We start from the raw sequence: 24,045 nt of genomic DNA, 5'->3' as shown, positions 1-24,045 counted from the left end.
TTTTGCTTCCAAAAAATATAAAGTAAATCTATACAGAAAGAGAAAATACAGAGATGTCAAATTTTGCATGTACTTAACAACAGATGCCTGAGTCCATAATAATTAAAACAATAGGCGTATTAAAAATTGATTGATTTATAAGCATGTTAAGACATTTTTAACACTGTCCTTAGAAATTAGCTTAATCAGAAGATAAAAAAATAGATTAAGAGTGACTAGAAAATATAAGGGAAAAGAGTGGGCAGGGGAGGAGGAGAAGGGAGAATGGAAGGGGAAATTTCTGAAAGAAAAAAAACAATAAGCAACTGTAATAATGTATACAGCTGTACGAAACAAATAGGGAAAACTTTCTTTTTTTAATTAAAGCATATTTGGCTCCAGCTGTAGGAACTGCCTTGGTTGTCTTGTATTTGGCAAGGATTAATGCTGCTGGGAGAAAAGGACTCAAAAGCTGATGGGCATTCTGGGCCTGGTGAATGCCAAATTTGTGTTAACTGTGCCAGTATGCCAGCATTGTTTACTAATTTTATTTATTTATTTTTTTAGATATGTGAGGAAAGCAGGGAATGCCGAGCTGGGAATACCACCCACCCTTGTTCCCAGGCAGGAAGCTGGGGGCTGTAGATTGCCCAGGGAGGTGATGTGGGGACAAATTGTAGTGGGAGTGGCTGAGGGCATGTTTGACAGGGAGGTATGACTTCTGGGGTCTTCCATGGACCAGGTCACTGCATTCTCAGATAGGTGAGAATCTGAGACTAGCTGGTTTAGAGAGAGGAAATTAGAGGGCATGTCTTGTTCAAGCCAAAGCACCTGCCCATGTGGGAGACTTAGGTTGGGCTAAATAACATTGCCTGCTGACTACTGACACACCCGAAAGCAGGAATTGGGGTTGGGAGATGCCTGGCTGGGCTAGGCCACTGCATTGACCCCATGAGTGTCAGGGAAAGGAGTGAGTCATGTCAGGCTGGGCTATAGCGCCCACTAGAATGTGGGAGAACTGTGTCTGGGGTCAGATTCTGTAGGGGTTTTGTGGACTTGCCTTTGTGGGACTGCAGCACCTGCTGGTTTGTCTGGAAAGCCGGGGTTGGTGATGGGTTGAGTCAGGCTGGAGTGCAGAGCTCAACTGATGGTTTTGGGAACTGGGGAGTTAGAGGAAACTGGATGGGCCAGGCCGCAGCAACTGCCAGCGCTTGCAAAGGACCAAGAGCAGATGAGGCCAAGTAGACTATGGCACCCACCAGCATGTGTGAGATCCATGGCTGTGAGTGACCCTAGCAGGGGAACTTGGGGAACTCCCCTGCCAGACTCCAGCTCTTGCTAGATATGCTGGATATGCTGGATAGCACAATAGACAGGGCTGCGGCTGGCCAGACCGGGTTAGGCGTCAGCACTTGCTGACACTTGCTCAGAGAAAAACAATACGTGTGGGAGAGGCCAGAGTAGGCCATGGCACCCACTGGGTCACATAGGAGCTGCGCCAGGTGGTGGGCAAAGCTGGGATAGGCTGTAATGAGATCCAAAATGTGTGCAGGCCAGTGGAACTAGGCCACAGTACTTGCAATCAGTGCTGGGAGTGGGGCTGACCGTATCAGGTTGGGCCACAGCACCTGCAGGCACAGATAAGATACAGTGCTGGGCAAAGATAGAGAGGAAGATCAATGGAGCAGAATAGAAACACCAGAAGGAAACCCACACAGATACAGCCAAATAATCTTTGACAAAAAGACAAACGACAATCCAGGCAAATGGGAAGGTCTGTTCAATAAATGCTGTTGGGACAACTGGTTAATAGCCTGCAGAAACAAAAAAATAGATCCACATCTCTCACCATACACTAAGATCAGATCTAAATGGATAACAGATCTAAACCTACATCCAGAAACCTTCAAACTTTTGGAAGAAAATGTTGGAAACACACTGCAACACTTAGGGGTAGGCCCTCACTTCCTAAAAAAGACTCCAAATGCAGTAGAAATCAAGACCAAAATAAACAATTGGGACCTCATCAAACTAAGAAGCTTCTGTACAGCTAGAGAAACAATCAACAAAGTAAAAAGGCAACCCACAGAATGGGAGAAGATCTTCGCACACGACATAGGTGATAGAGGGCTGATCTCCAGAATATACAAAGAGCTACAAAACAACCAAAATGTCAAAACAAACAAGCCACTCAAGAAATGGGCACGGGAAATGGGCAAACACTTCACAAAGGAACAAACCCAAATGGCAAATAAACATATGAAAAAATGCTCAAGTTCCCTGGCAATAAGAGAAATCCAAATTAAAACATCAATGAAGTACCACCTAACGCCAGTAAGACTGGCCCACATGAATAAAAGCACCAACAACACTTGTTGGCGAGGTTGCGGGGGAAAAGGGATCCCTACTCCACTGCTGGTGGGGCTGCAGGCTGGTACAGCCTCTATGGAAATCAGTATGGAGAATATTCAAACAACTCAAATTCAACATACCGTATGATCCAGCAATAGCACTCCTAGGAATATATCCAGAACAATTGTTTTATGAGAAACCAACATGTACTCCTATGCTCATAGCAGCACAATCAGTAATTGCAAAAACATGGAAGCAACCAAAATGCCCATCAACAGAGGATTGGATAAGAAAGCTATGGTTCATCTACTCCATGGAATACTACTCAGCTATTAAAAAAAACCAAAATGCAGTTCTTTGTGGCCAAATGGGCCAAACTGGAAACCATAATGCTAAGGGAAATGAGCCAATCCCAAAAGGTTAAATACCACATGTTTGCCTTAATTTAAGATGATATGATGTTATGTATAACATGTTATGTTATGAATGTTATATGTTGTGTATAAACTAAAATTGAAGTGTAGGTGAGGTGGTCACAGAAGGTGGCTGGGAACTCGCATTTACTTTTAACATATTGGTTACTCATTACTATGTCAATTAATTCCATAATGATGTAAATTTTTGCTGATGGTATGTTGGAGCTTTCAATTGACTGGGATGATACTCTGCTGGCTCTGTCTTCAGGCCAGAGAGGATATACCTAAGAAGCTGTTGAACTTGACTGGACAATAAGATGCTGGACTCTATGTTTGGTATACGCTTGCAATGGGGGAATCTCAACTGAACTTGAGCTGTGGTTATGCAACAAGGTGGAGGAATCCACCATGGTGGGAGGGTTTGGGGAGGGGTGGGGAGAACCCAAGTATCTATGTAACTGTGTCACTTAATACAATGTAATTAATGAAAATATATATATATATATATATATTTTTTTTTTAAAGTAACCATTAAAAAAAAAAAAAAAAGATACAGTGCTGGGAACAGTTCTGGTAGGGGAACTTGAGGAAGTCCCCTAATAGGCTGCAGTTCCAGCTGGTGAGTACAAGTGCCAGGGATGGGGGCAAACCAGGCCTGTTAGCATACAAATGAACCAGCTCTAAGGGAGGGCTGTGCTCAGTCAACTCACAACACATGGTGGCATGAGCAAGAGCCAGGCTGAAGTGTAGGCCATGCTAGGTTGTACTGTAACAAAAGAGTGTCCCCTGTCCCCAGGTGTTGATGTAATTTGACAGCAAGGAGTAACCTTTTTCCCTTTCCTCCCTGTGGACACAGGAGGGAAAAAGTTGAAAAATTTGTCCCTCCACCTTCCTCCATAACTTAACGCTTCCCACCTAATCAGAGATACATACAGGAATGCATCCTTCTCAACTATGTAAACAATATTGCAAGTGAAAATTTAAAAAGTAAAAAAAGCATATTTGGAATGTAAAAATTGTATTCAAGGTCAAAGGAAATATCATCAAATTTTCTTTGATCTAGTTTTTTACACTCTTTGTTCTCTAATGATGAGTTTCCATGCACTTGAAACCTTAACAATGGACTCAGATGACTCAATCTGTTAAAGAGGAAATCAAGACAAAATATTTTTGTCATACATGTGGGCAGACCAATCTGGGTAAGTTCCTAACACCCATTGGCAAATCTGAGAACCAGGACAGGGGGCAGGAGGAGCCAGATCAGGCTGCAACACTAGCCAGTTCACGTTAGGGCCGGGACAGCAATCAGGCTGTGCTGAGATAGGCTGCAGTACCCACCAGCAGGAGCCGGAACAGGGAGCAGGCTAGACCAGGCCAAGCCGCGCAGTAAGATTGTGGATGCTGAGGTGAGGCGAGTCATGCCAGCTTGGGCCCAGTGGGGGCTGGGTTTGTGAGCCCCAGGGGTGGAGGATCTGGCATGACTAACATTACCTAGCCTGAGTTCTGGGGCCTGCCTATGAGGTGGGTGTTGGATTCATGAGCCCCAAAGGCAGGGAATACGGTGAGGCTTGAGTTGCCTGGCCCAGGTCTTTGAGCCCAGCTTCTGGGGGGTATTGGGATCATGAGCTCCAGGGGTGGGGATTCTGGTGGAGCTCGGGTCGCCTAGGCCTACCTTTGAGGTGGGTGCCAAGTTCATGAGCCCTGGGATGGAGGATCTGGCAAGGCTTGTGATGCCTGGGCTTGGATCCTTGGGCTTACCTGCAAGAACATATCCTGCTTAGTGAAAAAGGCAGAGCAGTGTACACAGGCCCTGTTGTAAAAGGAGAATAAGGCAGCTCATTCGGTAACATAGTAGAAGAACAGAACAAACTGGACAAGTACCCCAAACAATGACTGCAAAAAAAGTCTCAGTAAATGGTCACCTGAGGCTTACTATGTCAGCCAATGGACATTGGGAGGGATTCTTGGATTGGTGAAATCGGCAGCATTTCGGAACTGTCCAAACCACTTGGGCAGAACCTTCGGAATATGTATGCGTTGAGACTCTGGATTGATATGAGCTGGTGGTTCCTCAGCTCTGGGTGTTGGGATGTTTGGAAAGTCATGTGTGGCTTCCCTCTTTGTCTCTTCCCTTCCCCCAGAAACAACAAGAAGAAATAGCAACATTGGAAACAATTAGTTCACTTAATTTTCCCTAAACTTTGATCCTTCTCATCCTGATCAACCATGTGATCATTATATATGTATATATATAATGTATATAATGTATATAATATGTATGTAATGTGTATGTGTATATATATATACATATAATGTCTTAATTACTTTTGATCTCTGATTTTTAGAACCCGGATCCAGTCTTGATCACAGTAAGAGATTAGAACGTTTATCTGTAATATTTGATCAACCAACATTGTCTGTGTGTTAGTTCTCTGAACTGTTGATACTTAAATTGGTGACATGAACAGATATTTGCCTAGCTTTCTTCAAGTTCTGGATCCTGTATTAACAGTAATTTCTTGTTTCAATTTATGTCTTAATGTGACATAACCTCTGTTTATTAACCTCTGTTTTTTCTTTTTTTTTCTATTCTGATGGTCATAAAATCTTTTCACAAACATTCTATTTCTTTTTTTTAAATTAAAATACACTGGTTTTTCTTTATAAGTCTCTCGGGGTTGGACCTGCCAGCAGGCCCCGAGGTCACCGAGAGTGAGGCAGACTGTGGCCTTTGGCCACACGAACCACTGGAGACAAGCTGGTGAGAAATGTCTGCTTTGTAACGCACAGGTTACAGATTTTAAAGGGTAAGGAGGGAGAGGGCAGGGGGAACCTTCCGGAAGAACCCACGCCCACCAAAGACGCTGTAATTGGCTGTATTTCCCTAGATCTTCCAGTCACGTCAGAGGTCATGTTCAGGTATACTCCCCTTAACCTTGCAGCCATGTTGGAGGTCACACTCCACGTGTAGGCCTGAAAGCTGTGCCTCAGGCCATGGGGAAAGTTAGGATTAAGTCAAGCCCTCCAGTAATCAGGGTGGGAGACTGGGGCAATTGCCCACACAAGTCTTTTCCTTTTTTAAACTTTCACTTTTTATTGGCAAGTCAGATATACAGAGAGGAGGAGAGACAGAGAGGAAGAACTTCTGTCCACTGATTCATTCCTCAAGTGGCCAGAACGGCGGAGCTGTGCCAATCCGAAGCCAGGAGCCAGGAGCCAGGAGCCTCTTACGGGTCTCCCATGTGGGTGCATGGTCCCACAGCTTTGGACCATACTCTACTGCTTTCCCAGGCCACAAGCAAGGAGCTGGATGGGAAACGGGATTGCCGGCATTAAAATTGGTGCTCATGTGGAATCTTGACACATGCAAGGCAGGGACTTTAGCTGCTAGGCTACCACGCTGGGCCCTTCTATCTCTTTTCAATTAGGCATATGTTAAGATTGTGCCTTGTTATGTGCTTTGACTAATGAAATGTAGCAAGCGATAATTGTCACTTGTGGACACAACCATTGTGCACAACTACTGGGCCATACCTCTCTTGACACAACAACGGATAGTGTTCCATAGTTTAGGGTCTCTGTTATCCCCATTTCTAGGGTTTGAATATTTGTAACAGTCCCTCACCTGACTCAATGTTCTGAGTAAGAAATAAATTTGGGGGCCGGCATTGTGATGTAGCAAGTAAAGCCAGCATCTGCCATATGAACCAGCTCATATCCCAGCTATTTTATTTCTGATTCAGCTCCCTGCTAATGCACCTAAAAAGCAATGGAAAATGACCCAAGTGCTGGGACTCCCTGTAACTATGTGAGAGACCTGGAATGAGCTCTTGGCTCCTGGCTTCGGTTTGGCTAAGCCCTGGTTATTGTGGCCATTTGGGGAATGAATAAACAGATGGAAGGACTCTCCCTCCCTGTGTGTGCATGTATCTGTCTGTCTCTTTCTGTAACTCTGCACTTTAAATGAATAACATGTTTCAAATAATAAACTTTCATTATTCAAAGTCAAAACTTTGTAGAGTTCTTGGTTATTGCAGTGTAATCTAGCACATTCTGTCTCATAATAAGTGTTACCGTAAACTCCTAAAGTGGTTTTTCAGTCATGTACATACTGCAAAAAAGCTATTGGCTTCCCATTGTGTAGGACTGCTGTGAGTTCACTCAGTAGTGTTCCTAGTCCTTTAATATTATGAGATTAACTTTGAAGTTTTCAGAAACAGATTTTTAAAAAAATATATTTTATTTTTATTTGAAAGGCAGAGTAGCAGAGAGGAGAGTCAGAAAGACAGAGAGAGACAAGGAGAGAAAGGGAGAGAGAGAGAATCATCCATCTGCTGGTTTACTCCTCAAAATTGCTGCAACAGCCTGAGCTGAGCTGATCTAAAACCAGGAGCCAGGAGCTTCCTCTGAATCTCCCACATGGGTGCAGGAGCCCAAGAATTTGAGCCATCCTCTCCTGTTTTCCCTCATCAATAATAGGGAGCTGGATTGGAAATAGAGTAGCAAGGACTGGAACCGGCACCATAGGGGATGTTAATGACGTAGACACAAGTCTAGCATGCTATGCCATGGCACCAAGAAACATCATATATATAGTCTCCAATAATTATATATATGTATGTGTATATATATAATTATTTTTTAAAGATTTATTTATTTTATTGGAAAGGCAGATGTACAGAGAGGAGGAGAGACAGGGAGGATGATATTCCATCTGATGATTCACTCCCCAAGTGACTGCAATGGCCTGTGCTGTGCTGATCTGAAGCCAGGAGCCAGGAATTTCCTCCAGGTCTTCCATGTGGGTGCAGGGTCCCAAGGCTTTGGGCTGTCCTCGACTGCCTTTCCAGGCCACAAACAGGGAGCTGGATGGGAAGTGGAGCTGCCAGGATTAGAACCGGCACCCATATGGGATCCCAGCACATTCAAGGCGAGCACTTTAATCATTATGCTATTGGGCCAGGCCCATATATATACATAATTAAGTAGTACTCATAATTTATTTGTTAACAATATGTCAAATTAACTGGATCAACAAGTCTTTGTGTTGTTTTTTCTCCTATTGAAATGCTGTGCCAGGCATTGGAGACATACACTCTATAAGGCATTGAGAATGCTTTCAGATCTTGCTTAGTTAATAGATTACCAAATATCTGAGTCTATTAAAAGTCAAACATAAAGGCTTGTGCCTTGGTTTAACAAGCCAATTCTCCACCTGCAGGCATCAGCATCCCATTTGGGCACTGGCTCATATTCCGGCTGCTTCACTTCCCATCCAGCTCCCTGCTTGAGGCTGGGGAAAGCAGTGAATGATGGCCCAAAGCCTTGGGACACTACACCCATCTGGGAGACCTGGAAGAAGCTCCTGGCTCATGACAGCTGGCTCTTGGTTTTGGATCATGGCTGGTAGGGCCATTTGGGTTTGGGTTTGAACCAGTGGTTGGAAGATCTCTTTCTCTCTCTCCTTCTCTCTGTAAGTCTGCATGTCAAATAAAGATAAACAAGTATTAAAACAAACAAACATAACCTTTTATACAGTATAGTCTTCTATACAGTGGTGATTGAACTTCCCAGCCAGCTGGTCTTCAGGTTAACACATCACATTAAATAACTTCAGTGAATCAAAAACCAGAAGATCTTCTTCTCTGTCTCTCCTCTCTGTATGTCTGACTTTCTAATAAAAATAAAGTTGTTAAAAAAATAACTTCAGTGGATACCATTCACAGATTGAACATTACCTGGGATTGTCCAATGCAGATTTAATTTTTATAGATTTAGAAACTTGATTTTATACATTTACTTAGGATCAGTTGAATTACAGGACACTGGACCCATCAAACTCAAGAGAAACTACGTTTATGCACTGTAATGTCAATTCACAAACTGCCATGGATGGTATATCTGCTACCATAAAGGTCATACATGAGGATCATCTGCGTAGGCTGATGGTTATATCCACTTATAAAATTAAATTTGTTGACATTTATTAAGTGCAAAAGAGTTGATTCACAAAAGCATGTATTCTGATACATTAATGGTTTTTTAAACCATTGGAATAATTGCATCTCGTAAGTAGTCTTCCAGGAACTAGTCAAAATTTCTTTTTGGCAAATATATTATGATAAAATTATTTGGCACAAAAATATTTTTATGTCCTATAGATATGACAAAACCACGTTCAATGTTAAGGATCTTATTCAACTTTAATCAATTTATTTTTTCATTTATATTTAGGGAAGAGGAGAAGGGGAGGTACAGAAAGAAAGGAAGAGATGTCAGTCTCCCATCCTTACTCCTGCAGTGAATGCCTACAGTAGTCAGGGCTGGCACAGGCCAAAGCCAGGAGCCTGAAACTCAGTCTGAATCTCCAGCGCAGGTGGTAGGGGCTCAACTAGTTGATCATCACTACTGCCTTTTCAGAAAGCTGGAATTTGAGGAGAGCCAGGGCTTGAACCTAGGCATGCTGTTATGAAATGTTAGCATTCCACGTGATATTTATTTGCCCTGCTAAATACCTGTCCCCCAACATTGCTTTTAAGTAACTCTACAATCATTAGTATCTGGGTCATCCATCTTGAATATAGTTAAAAATTCTTATAACATATTTGCTTATATTATTATAGTTTAAATTGGTGGTCAACAGTGTAGATATGATAAGTTCCATCAAACATCTTGATACAACCTTAAACATGCTGTGCTGTCTAATAATCACAAATTGACATGTTTTACTGAATGTTTTGTCATGTAAAATCTAATTTATTTTAATACCAGTATAATATTCTCTTACCTTATGAGGTAAGATTCCTATTTCCTTTTTACCTACTGGGGATAATAGCAGTGAAAAAGTATGTAGTATCCTTGCTCAGACACTATTATTCCAAGAGAACAGATGAGTTGGGCACGTTCAGGGCGATATGGCCATATACTTTCTAAGAGATCAGAAGTGGGGCAGCCGAGACTTGAACCAGTGCCCAAATACAAGTGGAGACTTGGCCTGCTACACCACCATGCTGGTCTTTAGCTATTTTTTGATAAGGACACTAGTGATCTACCTCACAACCAAATGCTGTCAAATTCTGTTAGTAAATTTTACTGTATGAATTTCCTGGCTCTTCAACTTCTGAGCCAGCTCTCTGTTAATGGCCTGAAAAAAGCAGCAAAAGATGGCCCAAGTGCTTGGGCCCCTGTTCCTGCCTCCTGACTTTGGTTTGACCCAGCTTAAGCTGGGTTAATCATCTGGGGAGTGAACTGCAGGGCATGGAAGTTTTCTCCCTGCCATCCTCTATAATTCTGCCTTTCAAATAAATAAACAGACCTTCCAAAAAAAAAAAATGTGACCATGACTGAGGATCTTTAGATGGGGGCATTACCCTGCATTATCCAATTGGCACACTCCAATCACAAAAATTGGTCAACAGCAGAAGGAGCAAAATAGGTCCGGAGACAAGTAATGTGAAAAAAGTCAACCCATCATTGCTTGTTTTGAAGATGGAAGAACGGATGCAAAAACCAAGAGGTATATACAGCTTCCAGAGGCTGGAAAGAAGCAGCAAAACAGGTTTCCCCCCCACATTAGAATTTCCAGAAGAAGAATACAACCCTGTCAGCACTCTGTTCTTAGCTCAATGAGACCTGTGTTGGGATTCTTCAAAATTGGACAGAAAAATTTTTTTAAGAGTCACATTTTACATACTTTATTGATGGAAATGAAAGATCATATCATAAAAATAATCAAGAATAGAATAGACAGTCTTTGACATAAGCAACCTAGCAGCAATCCCCAAGTCGACTGAGCAGCCATTTAAAGTCAGCTCAGGGGCCCGGCCCTAAAGCTTGATGGTTAAGGTCCTCGCCTTGAACGTGCTGGGATCACATATGGGTGCCGGTTCTAATCCTGGCAGCTCCGTTTCCCATCCAGCTCCCTGCTTGTGGCCTGGGAAAGCAGTTGGGGACGGCCCACGGCTTTGGGACCCTGCACCTGCGTGGGAGACCTGGAAGAGGTTCCTGGCTCCTTGCTTCGGATTGGCACAGCACAGGCCATTGCGGTCACTTGGGGAGTGAATCATTGGACGGGATGTCTTCCTCTCTGTCTCTTTTCTTCTCTGTACATCTGCCTTTCCACTAAAATAAATAAATCTTTAAAAAATAAAAATAAAGTCAGATCAGCTGCTAACTGCTCAAATATCTTAAGCATGAGCTTTCCCCAAGAAGGAAGCTGTTTTTAGTGCTTCAGATGCATGAGTTCATTCAATTATTATAAAGCACGAAGGCAGCATTCATAGCATTATCCATTTACAAACACAAGCCTGAGCATCTTTTCATATATCTGTTAGCCATTTGAACCTATTCTTTTGAGAAATGTCTGTACGTTGAAGGTTTCTCTCTCTCTTACTCTCTTTTTGTCTCTCTCTTTCTCTGTAATTCTTTCAAATAAAACAAAATTTTCAAAAAAAGAAAAAAAAAGAAGAAGAGCTCTCCTTTGGTTTCCTATCTCTTTACAGCAAAGCTTCATACTTAACGTAGTCATGTATTGCTTCATTATTGCAATATGCTCCAAGAACCATTAGGTGATTTCATCATTGTATAGATATCACAGAGTGTGTTTACGCAAACCTGGTTGTGTGACCTACTGGAACCTAAGGTGAAGTGTGAATTCAATATCCGTTTGCTATATTGTGCAATATGTTACTATACAAAATGGTGAAGGCAATTATACAACAGTAGTGTTTGTGTATCTAAGCATATTCAAACAGAAAAAGCACAGTATAAATATGCCATAAACAATAAAAATGATACGCCTCTATAGGGCATTTGCCATGAATGGATGGGAAGTTTTCCTGGGTGTGAATCTGAAGTCATGACAACATTTAAGCACTTTTGTTAAAAACTAAATCCAACAGACACATTAGTCCAAGCCTAGACAGAGTCAAGGTCATAAATACCACTGTCTTCCTGGAATCTATTTAGAGACAACCATGTGCATAGGGAAGGATTAGTCCTCTGTTATGATAATGGCTTTAGAATACCTCCTAAAGGAGCTGCCTTGTGTTATTTTATATATACACATTCATATGCCTTATATATACTTATATATATGATATACTATAGAATAAGTATAAAAAGGATAGATAGTACATACACAAACTAGTACATAGTGGTTGATTATTATTATTAAGTATTATGTGTTATACAAAATTTATGTCCTATACTTTTATACAACTGTCATCACAAATGTTGAGCAATACATAGTACTGTCAGTATTATGTAAGACACCAGCAATGTAAGTAAATTTTAAGAATTTTTCAGCAACAGTTGGGGCTAATGTGGTGGCATATCAGGCTAATCTACCATCTGCAATGCCAGATCCCATAAGGGTGCTGGTTCATGCTTCATCTGCTCCACTTCTTATCCAGCTCCCTGCTAATGCACCTGGACAAGCAGTAAAGATTTGTCCAAGTTCTTGGACTCCTGCTTCCATGTGGGAGAACCAGAAGAATCTCCTGGCTCTTGGCTTTGGATTGGTCCATGAATAGCTGTGGCGACCATTTGGGAATGAATCAATGGATGGAATTTCACTCTTTGTGTGTCTCTTTCTAATTCTGACCTTCAAGTAAAGATAAATAAATCAGAAAAAAATTTCAGCAACACTATAATTGTACATGCAATCTGTAGTTTTCCAAAACATAATTATACAATGCGTTACTGTGTTTGTTGGTTCTTTCCTATTTTTTAAAAAACTTTTAATTTTTAAAATTATTTCAAAGTCAGAGATACAGATCTTTTTAGATCTTTTATTCACTGGCTCTTTCCCCAGTTACTTGGACCAGGTAGGGTAGAACCCATCAAAGCCAGTAGCCAGGAACTCAATGAAGGTTGAAGGATTCCCACATGGAAAGCAGGGAAAAAAAGATTTGAGCCATCACCTGCTGCCACCCAGGGTGCACATTAACAGGAAGCTGAAACTGGAGTGGAGCTGGGACTCAAACCCAAGCATTCTGATATGATATACGAGTATATCAAGTGAGATCTTAATCGCCAAGCCACATGCCAACAGCTACATTCTCTCCTACTGAGCTCTCTTGAGCCCATCTAAGGCTTTTCCTTGTCTCTTTGCCATTGAAACTGCTCTTCCAAAGACAGTCATTTCCATATTGCCAAATTCCATGCTTATTTCTTCCATTCACCCTGTGAAATATTTTAAGAGCTTTTGAAAAAATTTGTTATTGTCATCAGAAAGTCAGATTTACAGAGAGAAGGAGAGGCAGAGAGAAAGATCTTCCATCTGCTGGTTCACTCTCCAAGTGGCTGCAACAGCCAGAGCTGAGCCAATCCGAAGCCAGGAGTCAGGAGCTCCATCCAGGTCTCCTACATGGGTGCAGGGGCCCAAGACATTCAGCCATCTACTACTACATTCCCAGGCCACAAGAAGGGAGCTGGAAGGGAAGTGGAGCAACCAGGACACAAACCGACGCCCACATAGGATACTGCGTCATGCAATACAAGGATTTAGCTGCTAGGCTATCACACCAGGGCCTAGAATTGTTTTTGTAATAGTAAACCTTGAAGGTAACATATGCAGCAAAAATACACCTTTGCTAGATACCAAGCTTGAGGACATTTTGCAAAATGAGCATATGTAAAATCAGACTTGAGACTAAAAATCAGTATTTTTCAAATATAAGAAGGATTTTTCACCCTTTAAAAGTGAAATATTATTAGACTGAATGCTTCTAATGATAAAAGGTTAAATTTAATCTATATCTGTTTATACTAGGTTCTGCTAATAAGGACTATTTTGAGAATCATGTGAGCTTCATTCTTGGACTGTGTAGTTCAGTGGCAGTGGTAAAAAGCTGCTTGGAACATCCATACCTCATCTCAAAGTACCTGGGTTCAAGTCTCACTTTTTTATGGATCTAGCATCCTGCAAATGGCTCAGATACTTGGGTCCCTGCTACCTACATGAGAGACCCAAACTGAGCATTTGAAGAGTGAATGAGTGGACAGATATCTGCCTGCAACTGAGTTTGTATCTCAGTGTGACTATCTGTCGTAAATATATAAATGAAATAAACAGAAAATCTTTAAAAACCGTGTAGAAGTGAGGAATGAAATAATTGCATTTTCTCTACAGCCATTTCAGAGAACTTTATTCTAGGTCACAATGCACATTCTTACTGGAGATTGGCTTTTGCTCTGGTCCTCGATGTAGCAGCTGCCTGTGGACTTTGCCCTTTCTCGGTCATCTTGTCTTTGCTTCCCATGCATTCATTGATGTCAATTCTTTCTGTTCATGTTGTCTCAATTGTGATTGGCTTATAAAACAAACGATCTAGTCATTCATTCAATATGTGTTTTATGATGATGTGAAAGTCACTGAGAATATTCCACTATGGATGAGATTGACTCAATTCATGCTCTTTGAGAATGTACAGTTTCATGCCTTTCTGCTTTTTTAGGGTTCTATTTCCTAATGATATCTACTGCTTTATGAATTTTGCTTACCAACTTCTCTCAATGAGTCTCTCTGCTCCTGTAACTCCCCTGTCTACATTCCTATGCTAGCTATGCTGCTACTTTCTGTATTTTATGATGTCTTGGTACCTTGCTAATATTCAAGAATTTTCCCCTCCCAGAGTTAGCAAATTCCTAGTGAATACCTCTGCTATGAGTGTTCCTCTTACATTAAACCAGTGAATCCAAACTCTGCCTCTCCAGTCGCCACAGTTTTGGGGCTCATATGGGTGGACTCACTATCTCTTGCCATAATATCTTCTCAGAGCCATCTATCAAGTAAGTACATCAGTCCCTATTGCCCAGCTCACTGAAAATATGCAAACTAGCCAGGTCTGAGTTTGCTTGCTCTTCTTCACCTCTTCCTCCTCACAAAAATGCAGTGAAGCCTTTGGCTCATGCTCTTCCCTTACCGCTTTGCCCTTTCATTAAGCATGCACTTTCCCTTGAGGCATGCGGTATATCCTATTTCAAGGACTCTGTGAGCGTAGAGCTTCATGATGATCAATTTTGTTTGCACATCTTGCCATGGTTTGCATATCTTGCCATACCTAATAACAGCAAATCCTGGTCTGGCCACCTTTATCTTTTACAGAGATTTTTCTATTTTAAATTCTATGTCATTAAACATTTTAAATATTAAGCCTATTCATATAATTGTTAAAATGTAAAAATAAATTTTACAAAGATTTAAATTTAGATCCTATTCTTTTTTAATTAATTAATTTATTTGAAAGGTAGTGTGTGTGTGTGTGTGTGTGTGTGTGAGAGAGAGAGAGAGAGAGAGAGAGAGAGATATCTTCCAAGTGCTGTTTCACTTCCCAATTAGCTAGATTAGCCAGGGGCAGGCCAGGATGATGCCAGCATCCTGCATCTTCATCTGGACTTTCCTTGTGATTGCCGGAGCCCCAGTACTTGGGTGGGTTTTACTAGAAAAAGAGTTTATTGTTTAGGTGGAATACAGCGTGTCATTTGGCTTGTTTCTTTGGCTTTGGTTCTAGGTGACCCCAGAAGTATAGGCCAACCCTGAGCAGTTTTTAAGGATAAAAGTATGACTTGGAGGTGGAGAGTAGCTAGCCATTACACTAAAGCGTGTGATAGGGTGTTCTTGGAGCTGTGGCATACAAAGTGTGCTGTGCCATTGTCCTATTGGCAAGCCTGAGAGGTGCCGGTGCTGTGGGACCAATAGCCATGGCTAGGCTGTGGGATGCAGGTGGGACTTTCTTGAGGTCCTGCTGGGAGAGTGTATCTGGTGCTGGGGCTTCTAGTTCCAGAACCCTGGTCCTAGTGCCAAGGGTTGTGTGAACTGAACCCTGTTCCAGGCCTAAAAGGTGACAACACACAGTATACAAGAGATTTTAAGCTGGTGGGTATGGCTTCAGAGTGGCCAATACAGGTAGGTTCTTCCCTAGGTACCACTGGGTAGATTCCAGTGGGTTTGAGAACACTACTACTGATTGTTACAGTGTTCATATTGCAAGGCACTCTGGGGTCATTACTTAGATCACCCGGAGTGGGAGCCAGATGTCAGACACAGTGGAATCCATCTACCTGAAGCCGAACAATGCAGAAGAGCATGTTAGATACAATGAGTGACTGTCAGTTATCTAAACATTGTAACATCACTATTAATCAGCGCGGTTCTGAAAGACATAGGTGGAACTGTCTCCAGTTCTCAACAGCCTGCAAGGGAAACTCTGGAGTTAGTGTCCAAGGCTCTCAACACTGTGAGCTGAAAGGAGGTACAGAGGGAACTTCTAAAAGTTGGGTCTGGATTTTTTAAAAATTTATTTATTAATTACATTGTATTATGTGACATAGTTTTATAGGTACTGGGATTTCCCCCACCCCTCCCAAGCCCTACCCCCATGGTGGATTCCTCCACCTTGTTGCATAATCACAGTTCAAGTTCAGTTGAGATTCCTTCATTGCAAGCATATACCAAGCGTAGAGTCCAGCATCTTATTGTCCAGTTAAGTTCAATGGCTTCTTAGGGAGACCTTCTCTGGTCTGAAGGTAGAGCCAGCAGAGTATCATCCCGATCAATTAAAAGCTCCAACATACCATCAACAGTTTAGGTGCAGAACATTTTTTTGGAGGGGTGTGCAGAGAAATCCCCAATACCCCAGTGAGGAGTAACTAATTTTTGTGTCCCACCTAGTGAGGTATGAGTAAATTCACGCTGGCCATTTCCTGTCTGATTCAAAGCTTCCTTGTTGTTGTTGATCTATTCTAGGTTTTTGTTTGTTTGTTTGTTTGTTTTGAGGGGTTTCCGGAATGATCCCGATGGTCATTGCAAGAGAGGGTGTGGATCCAGAGCCGGAACTATGCAAGGACCAGAGAAAGCTCCCCTCCCTGGTCCCGAAGGAAGTTTACTGTTCTTCTGTTTCTGCTGACCGCTCAGGGCTCCTGGTTGTTGTTCCAATGGCGCTGGTTCCTGCCCGGCAGAGTCTGGACTTCTTCCATCCCCTGTTGATGCTCCAGATGGGGGTGGGTGACCTCAGAGTTCTTGGCCTTCGAAAGCACTCCAATTCCCCGTGGTCTCCTTGGCAGTTGGGATGTAGTCCTTGTTGCTCGTATTGATAGTCCGTGGTGAGGATCTGGGAGTCTCCAGGGTTGGGATGCAAGCCTCCTCCTGTCCACCTGCTCCACTCTTCAGTACCCCCCCCCGCCCCCCGCTCCATGCACATGACCTCCTGTTAAGAGGCTGTCAGGATTGCTCCCGATTCCCCCCTATACCTTTGTGGCTTTACCATTTTCTCGTGCCGACACGAGTCTGTTGTCTATGAGTTACCAGATTTGATCCTGATAGGCTATATTTCACGTCTTCCTCACACTTTTTAGGGATATGGAAGATTTTTCCGCATTCCCTCCCCATTATGGAGTAACATAAGGTATTAAGAGTGTTTTAGGTTTTACAGTTTTTTGATGTAGATCATAAGCAGTCTGACATTAATTGTTGATTTATAGATTACATCGCATTATCTTATTACTTCAGCATGGGGCTGCCTAGGCAGCAAATAAAAAAAACCAAAATCCCAGAGCTCCCCCGGCTGGGCGGCCAGCAAGCGGAGCCTGGCGCCAAATGGCGCATTGGCCGCCCGGGGGCAGCTCACCACGTGCACGTGGTAGCTGGCCGTGTGTATCCAGGCATGAGATGCTCCCGGTCCGCCCCCCACCAGCTTGGCGGCTGCCGCAAGTCCAACCTCCCAGGCCCTGGTCCCGCCCCTTCCCAGTTCCCTCCCCAGCCGTGGCGAGCAGTACAGTAGGAGGGCCTGGACCCGTTTAACTAAGCCCTGAGACATACCCCAGGGGGCAGCCCAGGGAGCCTAGGCAGGTCCGGGAGCTGCCGTGTGTATCCTGGCAAGAGACGCTCCGGTCCCGGCCCTCCCACCCCCCGCAGCCTGGCGGCTTCCCTGGATTTTTTAATGTGATGCTTCTGTTGTAGTATCAAGAAGCTGATGGACCCCTCGTCCCTGACCACATTGAGTCAGTGTAGCTCCAGACTTACACCCAGAACTCTCACGACTGCAGGATGTGCGGAGTGGGCGTTCTGCTTTCCACCCTGTCAGTTGCTCTGACTGATTCTTGTCACTTCTGATAGCAACATCACTGCATTTGTCTGCTGGGTAGAGCATAGTCAGCCAGGGCTTCACCACACCCAACTGGGTTTAGCACTTGCGGGGGCTGGGAGGCACGGAACGGGGTTTGGCAAAGGAGGGAAGAAATGGGGCTTTCCTTACAGAGCCAAGTGGTGTCTCTTAGCTCCCCAGGCTGCACTGACAATCAGGGGGAGGGTGGAATTTTCTCTGTTAAAGTTGCCTGTGGTGGGCCCAGCACAATGGCGTAGTGGTTAAAGTCCTCCCCTTGAACATGCTAGGATTCCATATGGGCAGCAGTTCTAATCCCGGCGACCCTGCTTCCCATCCAGTTCCCTGCTTGTTGCCTGGGACAGTAGTCGAGGACAGACCAAAGCCTTGGGACCCTGGCCCCGGCGTGGGAGAGCCGGAAAAGAAGCTCCTGGCTCCTGGCTTTGGATTGGCTTAACTCCAGCTGTTTCGGCCACGTGGGGAGTAAACTATCGGATTGAAGATCTTCCTCTCTGTCTCTCCTCCTCTCTGTAGATCTGCCTTTCCAATAAAAATAAATAAATCTTTTTTTTTTAAAGTTGTCTGTGGCAGGACATCACAGTGACTTTTTCCTACCTTGTCTTGAGATTATTTCCCAACCAGGAGCTTTCCCAACTATTGGTTTTGAGAAATTAAAGAGTTTCTTACCTACCTCTGCTGCCTCTTAAATTGTTCAGTAGTTATAATTTGACATAAGATCTCATGTATCCTGCACTGGGTGAAATGATCTGATAAAAGGCAAAATAATGTTGGGGCTGTCCCAGCAGAGTTTCAGGTTTTAGATTAAGTGTGTTTGACTGTCCCAAGTCCATGCCAGAGTCGGAGTAAATAGATGGCGTAGACCTTAGGCTGGCAAACAATACAACAGCCTCAGGAACAGGGAATCTAAATAACAGGCTTGCAACTCAAGAGCACTTTGGGTCAAGCTTAAGGAGGAAGACATTGACATAAGGGCACATCACCTGCCAGTTGTGTTTGTACTCAAGAAAAATGTTATAAATGGGTGACTCACATATTTTGGATCCTTCCTGGAAACTTTCTGCATTGAGCACCTAAAAATATATAAGCAATGTCAGAGGTTTTAAAAATATTTTAAAAGTTTATTTTCATTTACTTGAAAAGAAGTGAGAGGAAGAAAGAGAGGCAGAGATCTTTCATATGCTGATTAACTTCCTAAATGCCCACTAGAGCCAGGGTAGGGCCATGCTGAAACAGGAGCCAGAAACACAGCCTGCGTTTCCCATGTGGATGGCAGAGAGCTGAGAACTTGAACAGCTTGCCCCTCTGGGATGTAAATTAGAAGAAGCTGGATTAGAAGTAAAGGTGGAGTGTAAACCCAGGCTCTCCAATATGAGATGCGGGCCTCCCTGGTGGTGTGTTAACCCCTGTGCCACATGCCTGCTTACCTGAGAGAAATGTGTTTTGTGTTTTGTACACTTGAAAAAGTTGGCCCAGCTTTGGCTGTTGTAGTCATTTGATGAGTGAGCCAGCAGATAGAGGACTGTCCCTCCTTGTGTCTCCTCTTTCTGTAACTTTTCCTTTCAAACTAAATAAATACCTCTTTAAAAAAATAGTCTCACCAATGCAGTTCGTCTCACCAGGATGACTGTGTACATGTGGCAGAACCAAATTCTGGTGACTGATTTAGGTACCACCAGATTTTCTTTTCTGTAGTGCTGAAGTCCATCTTGCTAAATTGTTTTTTTTAACTGTTATTTTTATAATCTTTAGATAGTTGATTAGGGCATACAAGTCAAGGGCTACAGGAAAGTGGGTAAGACCATTGCTTCCACATTCTCTCTCTCTCTCTCTCTCTCTGTATCTGGGGTAATGAAAGAGATAAAGGGAGAAGCCCCATCAGCCTTTCACGCATCCCAGGGTCCCTGAAGTGGGGCATGCTCAAGTGGTTTTTTTTTTTAAAGATTGAGTCACTCATCCGATGATTCACTCCCCAAGTGACCGCAATGGTCTGTGCTGTGCCAATCCGAATCCAGGAGCCAGGAACCTCCTCCAGGTCTCCCACTTGGGTGCAGGAATGCAAGGTTCTGGGCTGTCCTGGACTGCTTTCTCAGGCCACAAGCAAGCAGTTGAATGGGAAGTGGGGCTGCTGCGATTGAAACAGGTGCCCATATGGAATCCTGGCACATTCAAGCAGAGGACTTTAGCTGCGAGGCCACCACGCTGGGCCCCTCAAGTGGTTTTCATAGTTCAACAGGTCTGAATTGCTGCCAATTTCACCATTCCAAGCACAATGAAATCGCTCCAGAATCCACTGGCTAAACATAGTCCATGTTAGAGTCTCCATTCGCCTAGATTTTCACTGCCAACTCTTGGCTGGGATAGTTAATCAATTTGTTTTGCTCTCTGTCCTTTGATATGGTGCCAGGTGTTCTCTGTAGGCTCTAATGTACCATTGTATCCTCCATGTGCAACTGGCTATGTTGTCCACTGTTTCGTCTAAGTCATTGAGGAGGCCTAGCTCTGACACATACATTTCACTGTTGGACCATGGAACCTGCAATTCTCTCCATGGTTGGAGTTCTGACTCCAGTGATTCAATTGGGGGATCCCCAAAGAAACCTCATCTGAGATGATCCCAGACCCGATTCTTGTGTGTGCTTGCCAATACAGGGTCCAGCACAGTCTGTTCCCCCAGTCAGCCTATGCGTACACTTATGGGTGCAATTGCTGGGTCAATTCTGTCTCCAGCCTTGTCCTCTATGCAAACCAATTGGTGTTGCAGCCCAGCCTGGTCCTGCTCACCACACACTTGGCTACATAAACTAGTGGGAGCTGCAGCCGAATTGGGGTAACCTGCAATAAGCCCACCAGGCTTGCCCTCTGCCTTGGTTCCCATGCTTGCCAATATGTAGAGCAGACTCATATATCTGGCCTGATTTGGACTGCTCCCTGGCTTGGTTCTTTTGCTCACCTGCAGGGACTGTGTCCTAACAGAGCAATTGCCAAGTTTCTCCATCAGCACCTCTCTCAGTGCCAGATCTCCCGCATACCAATGGGTCCATGGGCCGGCCTTACTTAGTCGACCTACTGTCCTAGCAGGAACAGTGGCCTTTCCTGACCGGCCCTTACCCTTTCTGAGTTTTGCTGTTGGGTGCTACTACTCAGCAAAGCCTGATGCACACCCAGACACAGCTCACACATGGCTCCTGAGGGACAGAGACCTAGCCCAGCCCATCTGACACCATCCTGGTTCCCATGAGCTCCAGTTAGTGCTGGAGTCTAGCCCAATCTGGCACACCCCAGACCCAGTCCACACTTGTGCAAAGGGAGACTGCAGCCATGTCCAGACCTGACCATAGCCCCCACTCCAGCCCTAGTTCTCACTAGTGGGAATCACCACTCAGCCAGGGCATCCCCTTAGCTCTACACCTGGGCCTGTTCCCAACCACAGGTATCACGTGTACCAGTGCTTGCTTGCTTTGAGCCAGACTGGCATAGCCCCGACCTGTCTTGGCCTTTGCCTTTGGATGCTACAGCTTGGCCTGACCCCAGTTACCCCCAGTTACAACTCTCGCTAGTGGGTGCTGCAACCTGGCACTGCTGAGGCTCCTCCCATCCCTGGCTCTTGCAAACTGGAAGGTCTGGTAACCTAACCCAGAACGATCTCCACTCCAGCTTGGTTTCTGCACTTGCCAATGGGCTAAGATCTGCTCGGCTCAGCCTGGTCCGTCCCCTTCCAAAGGTAGTCCACACACTTGCCGACAGATAAAGTTACCTTGACTAGCTTTCCCGACACCCAGGCCTGGACCATGTGTAGAGCTGATTTTTGTATAAGGTGAAGGGTGGGATCTTATTTCTTACTTCTGCAAGTGATATCCACTTGTCCCATCTTCTCCTTTATAAAGCAGTTTTACTGCTATATTTTATCTGTCATCTCTCTCTCTCTCTCATCTATTTGCCCAGCTTCTCCCCTAGCTACCCATCCAGAGGAAGAGATAAAGGGAGTAAAGAGAGAGATCTGTTAAAAGAAATTGAGTCTCATTTTTGTGGAGGTCCCGGAGATCTCAGATGTGTGGCTAGATGCTTGAGATCTGGGAAAAGTGCCAGCTTACAGGCTGGGTCTGAAGGTTGAGATTTCAGCTCTTGGGGCCCAGCATGATGGGCTAGCAGCTAAAGTCCTTGTCTTGAATGCCCGGGATCGCATTTTGGCATCGGTTCTAATCTTGGCAGTTCCACTTCTCATCCTGCTCCCTGCTTGTGGCCTGGGAAAGCAGTCCAGGATGGCCCAAAGCCTTGGGACCCTGCACCCACGTGGGAGACCTGGAGGAAAGTTACAGGCTCCTGGCTTTGGATCAGCACAGCACAGACCATTGTGGTCACTTGGGGAGTGAATCATTGGACAGAAGATCTTCCTCTCTGTCTCTCCTCCTCTCTTATGTCTGACTTTGTGATAAAAATAAATAAACCATTAAAAAAAAAGAGAGAGAGAGAGATTACAGCTCTGCCACTCAGATAGGAAGAATTTTGTGTACTTAGCTCCTTAATGGATTAGTTGTGGTCCATACACCCACATGGGGAAGTGGGCATCTGTTTTACCTAGTCTACTGATTCAACATTAATTTCATCCAAAAACTCCTTCACAGACACACTTAAGATGGTATTTCACCAAATGTCTAAGCACCCCCAACTTCATAGCACAATTGGTGGTGTGTTCATAAGTAATGTCAAAAAATATATACCTGTGCTTGATACACTTTACTGCACAACAATAACATTCAAATGGAGTGTATTGCTATCAAAACCAAGTTATGTTTAGCAGGAAAATATTTTACTTTGCTTAATTTTTTGTTTTTTCAATTTATTAATTATTTTTTCCCACTTCTAAAAGATTAATTTTTTGGAGGAATGAGTCAGAAAAAACAAAAACATGGGGCCGATAAGTATGTGACTGAAAATAAGTAGAAATACATAAAAGTATGGAATAGAAAGTTAATACAAATGTAAGCTGTTTAGCGCATTTTCCTGTAAGAAGCGGTTAGTGCAGAGAATGCCCTGGTCCAAACATAGCAAAGCCCCTTGCAAGGCTGAAGACTGTCTCAGAAATTTGGAATGTAGGCTGCAGTCCTTGTTGTAGGATAAATCACAGAATCTGTGGCAGTCTGTGCTTTTAACCAGAATTGAACAAAAGAATAGCCTCGTGGTGGTCAAGGTAGAAGAAGAGGAAGTGCTTCATTTCAGGTGTCACAGAACAATCCAAGTTGTTCCTCACATTGCAGTGGCAGATGGTGTTGAACTTCTTGTCAAATTCCTCCTTGGTATGGAGCACCTTGTCCTCTACATTTCTCCAGCACCTGAGTGTGACATTACCAAATCCTGTTGCATCTCTTCTGGCGTGTCCACATTTTTGTTCTCTGCCTTGTGGTCACACTCTTTGTTTATGGGGAGCTGGAGTTACTGAGATGGCCAAATGAGCCAGTCTTACAGGGAGGTACTGGTTTGGCTTAGGCCAGTTTAGGGAAAATGTCACTAGCAAAGCTGTGGTTCTATCTCCAAGTTTCTATTAATTTTAATTTTTAAATATATTTGAAAAGCAGAGAGACAAAGGGAGATACTCCAGCTGCTGTTTCTCTTGCCAAGTACCAGCAGCAGCCAGAGCTTGGGCTGGTTGAAGCCAGGAGTTAGGAACTCAATCCAGGTCTCCCACATGGGTGTCAGGAACTGGAATACTTGAGTCATCACTTGTACATCAGGAAGCTAGAACCAGAAACAAAAGGCAGGCTGGCACTGTGGTATATCAAATTAAGCCTCCATCTTCGGTGTTGGCATCCCTTATGGGTGCTGGTTCCAATTCTGGCTGCTTCATCTAGGATCCTGCGGGAAAGCAGTAGAAGATCAGGCCACGTACTTTGGCTAGTGCACCTATGTTGGAGACCCAGAAGAAACTCCTGACATCTGACGTCACACCTGCCCAACTCCGGTCATTGCAGCCATTTGGGAAGTGAATCACAGGATGGAACATCTCTTCTTCTCTCTCTCAAACAAACAAATATGAGGAGGAGAAGAAAAAAGAAGAAGGAGGAGGGGAAGGTAGGACTCAAGCTCAGGCACTCTGACGTAGAATGCAAGTGCCCCCGTGGTGGCTTAACTACTGGGCCAAACACCTGTTCTGTTTAAAGTTTTTTTTTAATTGGGTT

General features: G+C 43.8%; 1 protein-coding gene across 2 annotated transcripts in view; it reads left to right on the top strand.

The window, feature by feature from the left end:
• SLC44A5 (solute carrier family 44 member 5) overlaps positions 1-24,045 on the top strand; it is a 369,267-nt gene that overhangs the window by 7,129 nt on the left and 338,093 nt on the right. For both annotated transcript variants that reach the window (XM_058658158.1, XM_058658145.1), the window contains exon 2: positions 8,982-9,126. The gene's annotated coding sequence lies outside the window, so the exon portion shown is untranslated. The remainder of the gene's footprint in view (positions 1-8,981; positions 9,127-24,045) is intronic.

The sequence above is a fragment of the Ochotona princeps genome, chromosome 2 (assembly GCF_030435755.1).
Source record: "Ochotona princeps isolate mOchPri1 chromosome 2, mOchPri1.hap1, whole genome shotgun sequence".
Classification (NCBI taxonomy): Eukaryota; Metazoa; Chordata; class Mammalia; order Lagomorpha; family Ochotonidae; genus Ochotona; species Ochotona princeps.
The sequence above is the reverse complement of the archived record's forward strand: the minus strand, read 5'-3'. Positions and strand labels throughout refer to the sequence as shown.